Source organism: Pezoporus flaviventris, unplaced genomic scaffold, assembly GCF_033815535.1.
Source record: "Pezoporus flaviventris isolate CSIRO_AGI_PZ_B2104156 unplaced genomic scaffold, CSIRO_AGI_Pfla_v1 ptg000002l, whole genome shotgun sequence".
NCBI lineage: Eukaryota > Metazoa > Chordata > Aves > Psittaciformes > Psittacidae > Pezoporus > Pezoporus flaviventris.
Window position 1 is genome coordinate 67,201,085 of NW_026892550.1, and position 12,189 is coordinate 67,213,273.

Here is a 12,189-nt window from a genome sequence, read left to right on the forward strand (position 1 = left end):
TAGGACCCACAGCTGTTGTCGTGTCAGCTCAAGTTAGTTCCCAGCACTAAACCTCTCTGCAAACAGATTGGTGATGACCTAACGGGCTCCTGCTACTGATCCTTCTTTCAGAGGACAAACTGCTGTTTGCAGTGCTGTGACTATGGGTTTGGATGGTTGGTTGGTTGGTTTGGTTTTGACTTTTTTTTTGGGGGGGTGTGGGGGGAGAGGGGAGCTGTAGACTGATATATCAGTAGTAGAATGATAAATTCAGTCTGATAAATCCAGCAATCTGAAACCTGGCTTAATTTTCTCTTAATTATTTAGAGTTGCTTCAGGTACCTTCTAGAGGGAAAAAACCAAGTACAGGGCATAAATTGTGTTTCATAAGTGCCTTCCAACAAGTAGGAGGTATCAGCGCCTAATTAGTGAACTGTATCATAGCCTAAACCTATAAAGATACTGACTGTAAAGAACACTCCACATAAGATGAAACAATATGAAAACCACAGTGATAAATTCAACCTATCTCTAGCTTTATTTATTTAGTGTTTTAGAATTCCAGAGTGGTAGTTATCTGGAGAAGGGCTGAATTCCACATTCTCATCACAGGACCAAAGTGACAAATAATGAATTGTATGGCCTCGATAACTAGCTGTCTGAGCATCACCCTTCCAAATCCATTTAGCACAGGCATTCATAGCACACCAGTAGGATCTTCAGTTACTAGAAATAAGCATTTCAAAAGCTATTAAAAAACTCTAGTGTAAGCAAAGAAATCCTACTAGTCATGATAAACCACAGGTAAGGGATCAATTTTTGGAGATTTTAGTATAGTTTTGATAACAAGGGAATACAAAATCATGACTGGTGCACTAAACCCAGGATGAATTATGACTCAAATAACTGAGAAACTCATTTCTATTTTTGTTGAGTATTTAGTTGCCTATGAAGCTGTTTTTATAGGTGTGTAGCTACCTGGTGGTATCAGTCTGAATGTGACAGGCTCAGGACTCCTCTAAAAATCGTGTGCCTGGCATAAAATGGTTATCTGGGATGCTTCATGTTCAAAGGGATCCCAATGTCTACGATGAGGCAATGAATGTGGTGTATGAGGTGCTGGAAGCTTCCATCCTCATTGACTCTAAAGAAAAATTAGCCAAATGGCTAAGTCTGGCCTGGATCCTGATAACGGGTCAGGTAGGTGACACTAATGGAGGTATGTGATATGTTTATAGACTAAAAAATGGGATCTAGGCTTCTATCTATTGCACTATGAATGCATATACTTTGCTTGAAATTGCTCATCACTGAATGATAAGGAATTAGGAATATCCTTTTGCTATTTTCTTTACCTTTCTCTTAAGCTAATGAAATATGCTCACTATCCCCTCTTTGGGTCTACTTGATTTGGATAAAGTTATAGGAAAAAAGGAATACTTGAAGAGCAATGCTAAAAATAGAAAACAACTTTCATCTAACTCCTCTCATAGATTTAAACAGAGACATATTTCACACATTCACAGACATATTAGTAGGCACATCTTTCATCTATAGTCCTTTGAAGTTCATCGCTAAAGAGAATATGTAACATGCAGATGTTTCACTCTGATTCCTGATGTTTAATCAACCCTCATTGTCTTTGGAGAGATAGTTGTGATTATTTTTATTTTTTCCCACAGAAAATTTAATTACAATGACTATTACAGACTGGGTTGAAAAATTAATGACAGGAGAAAATTATATAGTTGCATTTAGCCTAAACTTTGATATTTCAAGAGCTGGAGAGACTCTAAAGGATTTGAAAGCTAATTGAATAAGCCCCTGGTTGAGCTAGTTCCAGCCCTGAATGACTGACTTCCATCTTCTCCCTATTATATTTGCAGAATATCCACCTTGCTTTTGGCGTTGTGTTTATCTGATTGCTTCAGGCAAAATAAGGTTACTGACCTCATCACTTGAAGTTTTGTTTTATTCTCAGCAGAAAGCAGTTAGATAAAACTCATATAAAGGATTGGCAATGAAGTTGGCATTGGAGGAATTTTATTTTTCATTTGTTTTTTATTTTCATTTTATTTCTTTGGTGAAATAGTTTTTACTAAGTTATGGAATATAAGTGAAAATTGAAAGCTAGGTGAAACAGTGATGAAACAGTGTAGCTATTCGCTCAGAAAGAGGAGAGGGAAAACGGGCAGTTATTTCCCTTAAAATAATCTGCTGTTGAAACTGTCTTTGAAAAGGAAAAGTACTGATTATTTTTTAAATACATCAGGCTTTTGCTTTTAGAGTTGAGACAGTTTACATATTGTCTGGGAAACAAGACTTATATGTACAGAATAAAATGATTACTAGAATGAACTGTGGAAGAAAGAGTTGAAACAACTAGAGTAGAACAGTGCTGCTTTATTCTCTTCTTATAATTACTACTGAGCTACTCGCTGATATACAAGTATACCTAAAAATATAGTTTATTTGAAAATATTGCCATGGTAAATCAAATCCAGATTTCCTGTTTCTGTAAGTATCCAGATCGGATGGTTCAGAAAGACGGATGAGGAAGTGAAAGCAACTGCATGATTATCTTTACCCACACAATTGCCTCCTCATACAAATTAGCCCAGAATTGCCTTAGATACTCCATAATATCCTTCTTAGAATATTAAATGAGTTATTCTCAGCAGTACCTATGAGTTACCCAAGCCCATACTTTAATCCACATTTGCTTCACATAAATACAGTGTGGCAACGAGTTCAAGTTCAGATACAGGCGTCAGGACTGGAAAAAAAAAAAAATAATGCATCCTTGTTATTCTTCTGTACAGAGTCAAAAAGCAGCTTCCAGAAATTTTCTATCACTTCATCAATTTGTGCATCTGTCCTTGACGTTGACAGAGAAATCAGTCAGAAGATTCTGCTAGGGGAGCCCAAATATCACAGGAGGGATTTGCTGCCATCTCAGGCTGCCTTTGGCTGTCTGGACAGGAACCTCATGTGATGGCGTCATACGGCCAGCTAGTGAGAGAGGTAGAAATCAATGCTGATCCCATGGCATCACCATTTAGTATAACAGCATGACATAAAATCATGTTAATAAGCCATATGAAGCTACTGAAGCCAGCCAGAACTGTCAGGGTTAAATAACATTACTAAGTAAAATGCTAATAGCTGCATCTTCGGGAAATACTTCATTTGCTATGTTTCATCAGTAAGACTCTGTCAAGTTTGCATAGATTCCTATCTTGTGTTTCCCTGTTTTTCAGACTTCTGCACCAACACCATAAAGCCAACTTGTGAAGCTGATGGCAACTAAAAGGGAGGGAGAACTATTCAGCTGTAATTCTATGCAAACATCTGCAGTGTTACTGGCCACATCACAAACAAAGGCATAAGAATCTTTAGACTTAGAGGCTTTTATGACTGTTCAAAATTGTAGTTGGTCAAGCCTCTTGGTATTTTTTCTTGTACTTAAATACAAGCTTCCACATTTAGCATTGGCACTCTGACCTCAACCTTGCTTCTTGCTGCTTTATTTTCATTTTTGTGTGCTTTTATTTCCTCAAATATTATAAACTGCAGTATTTGCTGAATGCATTTGAATTAGATTTCAAGTGTTTAATGAGTTTAAGTCAGGAAAATTCTTTTACTAATTAGTAGTCCTTTTTTTCTGAGAAATGTCACATAAATGTGCAGGGACAGTTTTGGTAAATATCAGGTGAGTTTTCCTGATTAGGGTAAGGATAAAAATCTGTTCTCAACGCATTTGAATAAAAAAGTATGTAAAAGAAAAGGTTTATTTTCAGATTATGTTTTCCACAAAATTGTGGATTACTAAAGTACAATGAATAGTTATCATTTCAATGATGTAAAACTCATCATTAGCACAGAGGGCATTCAAAGTGCTGAAAGTGGATACCAGGGGTGCAAGGACTTCAGGACAGTAGTATTGGAGAGTTCAATGACTTAGGAGTGGCAACTGAAGCCAGGTCAGAGTAAAGAAGTGATGTGCAATTTGATTACAGGTAATCATAGAAAGAGAAAAGACCATGGGTACAAATACATTGCTGGGTGAGCCCATTGTGTTAATCTTGCAACTTGATGCTATTTCTGTGTAAATTAGTCTCTTAACAGAAAAATTCAGCTTGGCTTTTGTACGTTTACCACACCAAAGGACCTGGTACCTACAAATGCTTACTGGTGTCCTGCAGCATCATAACTGTGGCCAGGGCTATGTCATTTCTTAGGTTTTAGTACCAGCTGCACCTGTGAAAGATAAAAAATGCCCATACAGTTTGAAGCCAGTTTGAAATCACTGCCAGCTTCTGTAGGTAGCCTTGTGATGTTGTGTTTCTCTTCAGAGCAGAACAAAAGATGAATTCACTGCACTGTATTGTCATTAGTGCATAGCTATTTCTATATATATGTATGTACATATTTTCTCTTTTAGGAACCAGGCACAGTGAAATCCTCATTCAGTGCCCCAAAGCAAATGCTTAACATTTAGCTAGTTTAACAAATGCTTAACAATGCTAGCCCTGTTGAAGTTACTACAGCTTTTCAAATATCCCACTGTACTTGTTTATTTAGCAGCTTTTATATGTCACTGGCAAAAGGTCACTGGTTAAAAAGCTTAGCAATAAAAACAAAACCAAAACCTGAAGTCTCAATATCCCAGTTCTGGTTTTGGACAGCTCTTCAGAGCTACGGTCCTCTCTTAATGCAGACGGTTTGGGGAGTGCCTCTTGTCAGTCTTGGGAGCCTAACCACGCAGTCAGCCAACAGACAAAAAGCTTCTAGCCCATCAAATGGCTAAAGTGTACCACAAGACAATTACAGGGATTTTCCTCCTTCTGTTCTCATCAACCAGATTTCTCACTGACAGATTCCTGTGATAGCCTGTAACAGGAAGATAAAAATCAGAGATTTTTTGCTAGAAATAAGTTATATGTTAAAAGTAAAATGGGGAGAGGCAAAAAATGCCAGAGAGGAAGATCTGTAACTGACATACTGTGACAGTTAAAGTTGCTAAGAGTCAGAAAAAAAAAACAGTTAATTAGGTGGAAAAGGAGGAGGAAAGTTCCAGTGTTATTCACTTAATCGATTTCTACCAGTCTTCCAGGAGGTTTAGAGAATAAGTATTAAAGTTAGGGGAGAAGGAAAAGATACCTATAAGCAACTTCATCTAGACAGTTTTGACCTCCATATGAGCAAAACCCCCCCCAAAAAATGGTATGGTGGAGTCAGTCTTTTAAGAAAATGAATAGATTAGATACCTTTTGAAAATGAAAAGCTTAATTCAAGTATGTATTTCTCCTTTAACAGTTCTCTGAATGACATTTCCGGGACTGACTCTGCTCCTCTACTGCTCACCTGGAACATCAGGAATGGAACAATGACAGTGTACAGCTACTCTCAATACAAGGAAAACAAATACTTGTTGTTAAGTATGTCCAATTCTTAATGTCAATTATACTTAAAACTAATTGCTGATCATTGCCTGACACCTTAAATAGTACCAACATTACAATTAATATCCAGTATAAAATTATTGGATAATAACTTTATACTAATTGGGATGAAAAATATCAGTTATTGATATTTTCCATCCCAAATAGTGTATCAAAGTTATATAAAAGTTACCTAAAAAAGGGATGAAAAATATCGAAGTTAGGGTCACAGTGCTATATTTTTAAGGTTTTTCATTATCAGCTTTGTAATTTACCATCCATTATTTATGTAATAAATGAAACTCTCAAAAATGTGTCAATGCTAGATGTTAAAGAGCAATGTAGAAATGTGCAATGCCTTTTCTGCATTAGCTGACTTTTCAGCAATTTGACATTACCTCAACATTCAGTTGAACTGACCAAGCAATTCATTAATTACAGCATTATGCCCAGTAGAAAGGAAAGCATATTTCCAGAATTCAATTTCCTGCAAAGGAGGGTATTTGCCAACTTTGAGATATGCAAATACCTGTGTCTAAAATATTTGCAAATGGTTTTAGGACCATTAATAACACTGCACTTCATCCATATCCAGATCACCCTCTTGAAAAAAAAATGCCATCTGTTCCTTTCAAAAGTATTGTAATAGCATTTATATGTGGCCCTAAGGAGGTCCTTCCTGAAGGTTAAAATCCTAGGTTTGTCACAAACTGGATTAATTTTTGTTTCTATTTCCAGATCTCATAACTGTAAATAAAATGTTTTTGTGTCAGTTACTTATCATCCTTCTCACAATTTCATTCAACCACTTTTCAGGAGGTGGTTTAAATTGGAACAAAGTGACCTTTTGTCAGATTATTGTCCAGTGTGGTCTACAGAATACTGCAATATATTCAGGATGCAGAAAAATCCTAAGTTTTGGTGCATATTTGTGGCATGTTTGGTAAGGAAGTGTAATCAACTAATTATAAACAGCTGAGACCTTTACAGCAGCCATGGCATTTGCATGTAGGACTGAAAAAATACAGCTATATTCCTGTCCTGACCTCGATATTCCCAGCTGGAAATGTTCTGCTGGGAACCAAGCCCCTTTCTTTTCCCTTTCCCCTTCAATCCCCCTTTCTTTTTCCTTCCCCTTTGTCCCCATCCGGTCTTATTTATGCTGTGTTTATATAGCACCTGTTGTTCTGTTTGTTTGGTTTTTTTTTCTATAAGCATCATGTAATACATCAGTATAAAAGATAAGGAAAAACAGTGTTTGTTGACTCCTGACACTCTAACCAGTGTTCATCCAGAATTTTAATATACTGGTATTCATATAAAACCATAACATTTCTTCTGTTACTCCCTACTTGTGAGTGTAAAGGCTGAGATACTGCAGAAGAAAAGAAAAAAAAAAAATCACCTGCAAAGATCCCCCAGACCCATGACAAACCTGAAAACCCTGGTAAGGAAAATTAGATCTCTGTGTTTATGTTTTTCATCCAATCATGCAATTCCATATGGCAGTGGTACAAACTGCTTTGAGAACGTCTGGAATTGATTTTTCACTACATTAAAGAAGATTGTTGTGCTGCTTTATAAACAAAAAATTTCCATAATATATAGTCTGCACTTCATACTTTCACATTTACTACAATATTCCAGTGACTCTTGAAAAACCAGGAAAAGTTATTGACTCAGTATATAATAAAACTTCTCAGTACAACGTTTTAACACTATTTTGGCCTCATATATGCACACAAAATGATTATTATCTTCAAATAATAACAAGAAGAATACTCCTTAATGACTCTACGAAATCAGGCTGTGTGCCAGCTTGTACTTAGGCTCAGCTTGATAATCTAGTTTTAAATAATAGGATTACATGAAAACTGAGACAAAGTTAGTTTCACAATACATTAAATATGTTCATAGCATTATGAATTAATAACAATTGGCCCCTTTATTTTTCTTAATGTCTCTTTAAGTATCAATTTTATAGCCAGTTCTTGAAATAGCGTATATATTTTTGCTATCAACATAACGATGTTGTAATCAATTTGGGATTTTATTTGCAGGAAATATACCAGAAAGCTGGCATGAAAGTTTGTGTTTTGACAAATGTACTGCAAGAGTAATGCCCCTCCAGCCAGAATTTTAAAGTCAAAATTTCTTCTGAACATTAGTCCATCACTTTGCACATGTGTTATGGTAAAGAAGGATGTGTTAGCGTTTTTTGGTAGTTTATATTAATGAGATTTTCCAAAGACCTGAAAACTGTAACTTTGCTCTTTACCAAAGATTCACCTGAATAATCTTACCACCTCACTCCTGCTTGGCCTTAGAGATGCTTGTATCCAGAGTATGTCCCTACTCCATACAGAGGAGAACAGTCACAGCTGGAGTGACAATGAGCATTGTCTTCCAGGGTCCAGACCTCATCACTTTCTTGATACAGCCTAAAGAAAAATCCAACAAAACGCCAACAGTTTAGTTGTTCCCAGAAGTAACTGAGTGGAAATCTGTATTAACTGTAACAGTTCATGTAACTGACATATGAGTATGGCAGATACACTTGGAAAATATTCAAGTATTGGATCTAAGTATGGACACATAGCTGGTAAACTTTTTAAAAAGTTTTTTTCATTTTTTGCATATCTGCAAGCAGATCTTGAGATCACAACACGTTACTCTTGAATATCTGGGTATCAACAAACAGTGGATATCTTGATAAGTCTGGCAAGAAAGACATGGGATTTTCAGTTATTAATTTTGTATCAAGATGGCTATGCCCATCTTACATACTTCACATGCATTATATGTCTATCTACCTGTCTAGCTAATAAACCAACTAGGTTTTCACAGATCTAAGCATTCACTTACGAGTATTTCTAGTCTTTTGGGCTTCATACAAATATATGATGCTTAGCATCTTGTGGAATGGAGCTCCACACTGTACATGAAATCTGCTAATGTAAAAAAATCCATAGAAGGTTGCTACTTACAGGATTTTTTAATAGCACTTGGCAATCCTAATTAAAATAATGTTTGCAACAAGATGGTGGTTACTGGATTGTTATGGTTGGCTGATCCTCCGTATTAGCGTTGGACAAGTGTCTCTGTAATCAGGCTCATGACGAGTTTAACTGTTAAAATTTTCTTCTAAGTGCTTTGGTCTGTCTCTGTGTTATATACAGCTGGGGGGAGGGAGAGGTTCAGCCCATGTTTTTTTTGGCCCTATGGCATACCTGACTGTCTTTTTTGTTCCCATTAATCTTTCAACAATCCCAATAAATGCAGTTCTGTGCCTCTCCTACTCTTTTGACCCTTAAACACTGCAGCCTTACAAAGCAGAATTATGCTCTGGTTCCAAGGAACCCAGCTCTTCCTGAAGCAAGACATGAGGGCAATCACAGCTGTTGTATGGCAGAGCCCTTTACAAGGTTCAGATGGTAAATATTTAACTGCTGCTCTTTGTTGTCTTTCTTTCTGCCTTTAACAGTATTTCACAAAGTGATATTGTCATTCCAGCTGTAGGCTGTGACTAGGCTGTATCATCTTTCCCTTTTCATCTTTCTGCTTCCTTTTCAATTTGAGGATATCGGCTGCTGCTCATTAAAAGGTCATGTTACCCAATCTTTTTGCTTTAGCTTTCACAAATTCCCCTTCCCTGTAAAGGTATCAGATTTATTTTGTCTTTTTATATAAATAGTAACAAAGTTTGCTAATAAACATAGTTGGTTTTCTTGTTTGGTTAGAAACAGTTTTTTGTTATACTTTATATGGCAATACACAAAGGGACACTATGTTCTACTTCTTAGTCAAATGAAGTAAAACCTCTTTCCTGAAAGATGAGCTATACAACTTTAACACTAAGGACAACTCCTACGAAATGTTTAGGAACTGGGACATGGGTGGAATTTAGTGAATTAGGTCTATGTGCAAAATGTAGGCCACGCCGGCACTTAACAATTGCCAAAGTCCTCCCGGGGACCTCATTTTCTTTGCCATGAGTTAAATGCTGCTGCTGAAGGGCTGGCAGGATGTAGAAAAATGGAAGAGAGAAAATCTACATAATCCAAGGAAGTATACACAACAAATGCTGGCCCCTGAGTAACAAGTTTCTTCAGCAGCTTGTCACAAGGTTGATAACTCACACAAGCCCTCAACTACATGCTCTGGAAATGCCCTAAGCCAGGATACCCCTCATGATGACCAGCACACTTCAACAATAAGCTGTCTTGTTCTTCATCCTTAATTCATATTGCCCCCTGTTGCACTATTTCTGCTCTTTTCCTTTCCAGTTCACATGAGCAATAAGCTATCTAGCGTAACAATGCAGCAGATGAAGCAGCGCCCTGTGGGGAATAAAAGAACCTTATTTGCTATTGGTCTGTGTACTTTCTGAAATAAAAATTCCCTTTGGTACACTTTTAAAATCAATCTATTTTTGTTATGGTTTTCCTGATGAAACAATGTAAGTTTAAAATTTGTTCTTCAAGAGATTCAGAATCTTTTGTTTCAGATGAAGGACTGCTGTTTCTTGCCTGCTGTTGGTTCTCTTTGTAATGTTTGATGCCCGAAAGGTCCCTAAACAGAATAATTTAGAAGAACATAGAAGATTCCACAGATAAATCTTTAAGCTAAAAGAACAAACAGGAGTAGAGTTTTTACACACACAAAAAAACCAAAACAAAACAAAATCAAAACCAACCAAACAAAAATCTTCAAACAAACCCCAAACCAAAAATAGGAGGAGGAATCTGAGCAGCTTTATATTATTTTGTATTGGCTTCAATCTATCAAGACTTTAACTCTGATATAGGTCCCACCCAGTATGATACCTAAGCAGTGGCAGAGGTGCTTAAAATAAGACACACAGACAACTTGTCCACTGTTACAAATATCTTGTTTCAAAAGCTAAACAATTTTTGTTCTTTTTTAATTTTCCTGCTCCATGTTCTGTATCAAAGGGGTTACTGTCTAGCCTCATCTTCCATCAGCAGACACAATTATTACAGTACTCCTTCTACTAAAAATAAATTATGCACAAGTAATGTGACAGCTTGGTGACCAAGGCAATGAAAAATGAAATGTTTTTAAGAGTGACCATTCACTATAAATTTAACTTCTCATACATGTTGTATACTAGACCTTGCCAGTAAGTAAATCTTGGTTTATTTCAGAAATCTGTAATTGCCAGAGTCCTTCTGAAGCCTTAGAGAAACTTATTAGCATAGAATTTATAGCAATTCTGAATTGCTTACAGAAAGGTACATCACATGTGCAACTGGGACCCTGTGTGTAGAACAGATGCCCTGACAGTGTCCTTGTACTATAGTGGTGTTATCTAGCAGACCTTTAAAATCTAAAAACATCTGGTTCACATTTAATTTTTGTACTCAATGACATCTCTGCATTACATTTTAGTGTAGGATGTTTCATTCATTATTTATTGTACACAGGTGTTAAAAAATCAGCAGGTTTGTGTATGTTACAAAACCCTCACCACAGTATGAGCTGTTTACAGGATGACAATATATTGGCATATATTTTTGGTAAATCACTTCAAGTAGATTATAAAACAAGAGCAGAGTTTTCTCTGTGAATATATGCAAAACTGAGCAGATTAAATGCTTGAAAACAACTGCATTTTGTACTGGAAAATTGCTATTACTGTTCTACTAGTGCTCTGACAACTTACAATGTATATCTAAGTTGAATGCATTGCTAACTCTGACATGCAAAGTCATTCCCTTCCCTTGTCATGGGCATAATATGATGCTAACAACAGTCAACGCATGTCAGCCTTTGTTTTGTTAAAAGCGAATGATCAGCATGAAATACTATAATTTCTTAATTTTATATTTGAAGACAAGTGTTTGGTAGCAACTATGAAATTGGGAAAGGATTAAAAGAAGCCTCCTGCTTCTCTTCTGTCATCTGCCCATTACTAGTCAAACACTCCCAACTTGAGATTAGAAAATTGTTGACCTACAATTTTGTTTTTGCAAGTATGTGAACTACTGTCCATATACCCATCTACCTAAACCACGACTGTTCTTCAAATAAAATAGTGGAAGCAAGGGACTAACTTTCTCTGAACCGTGGATTACAAACTGTGTCAAGTTGTCCACAGAAACTTTTTATTCATGGACTTTTCAACCATTTTAGGAAGAATTTGATTTAGCTTTTTTTTTTTCCAGTTACAGACATCGACTTTCTAAATCACTACATTAAAATTCACAGAATGCTTGAGTATAAATTTCAGAGATATATACTTCCGGGGAGACTATATATATGGATATGGATATGGAAAAATATATATATATATCTCCAGCTATATTGATGGGAGAGATTAAACTGAATATAGTGTTTTAAAAAAGCATTTCAAAGTTCTCAGGGAAAACAATGTTTATGTTGGAAGAAAATATAACCTGAAGGTGCAAATCACAAATATCCTTCACTCAGCAGTATAATGGGACTGACTAGGGCAGCAGAAGACCAAGATGAGATTTCCTAGTGTCTTCATACAATATTGTAGCCCAGCATGACTTTTATTGTTGAGTCATGAATATACTTCTCAAAAGACAAAGCTTTTTGTCTTTCCTCTCTTAAGGATGAATTGCCCACAGGGTTTTCTGATTATTTTATTCTGGCTGTAGGAAAATACAGAAATTTTTTCATCTCTTTCCTAACTTTGATTTTATTTTTTTTTTTTTCCATTTCTGAGCCACTTAAAAGTTTTGCCAGGACTCCTTGAATTAGCCCAGTTTCTAATAAA

General features: G+C 36.2%; 2 long non-coding RNA genes across 3 annotated transcripts; one reads left to right on the forward strand and one right to left on the reverse strand.

Annotated features, from left to right (window-relative positions):
• Positions 1–296: 296 nt before the first annotated feature.
• LOC133275727 (uncharacterized) lies at positions 297–8,041 on the reverse strand. Of its 2 annotated transcripts, none has more exons than XR_009745670.1 (3): positions 7,713–8,041; positions 5,250–5,346; positions 297–321 (listed from the first exon to the last, which is right to left on the reverse strand). It is a non-coding gene; the product is annotated as an uncharacterized LOC133275727 (long non-coding RNA). The 2 variants fall into 2 exon arrangements; XR_009745671.1 differs by lacking the exon at positions 297–321 and adding an exon at positions 3,833–4,239.
• Positions 5,272–7,719, forward strand: LOC133275724 (uncharacterized). Its single transcript, XR_009745669.1, has 3 exons — positions 5,272–5,415; positions 6,639–6,870; positions 7,484–7,719. It is a non-coding gene; the product is annotated as an uncharacterized LOC133275724 (long non-coding RNA).
• Positions 8,042–12,189: the final 4,148 nt, after the last annotated feature.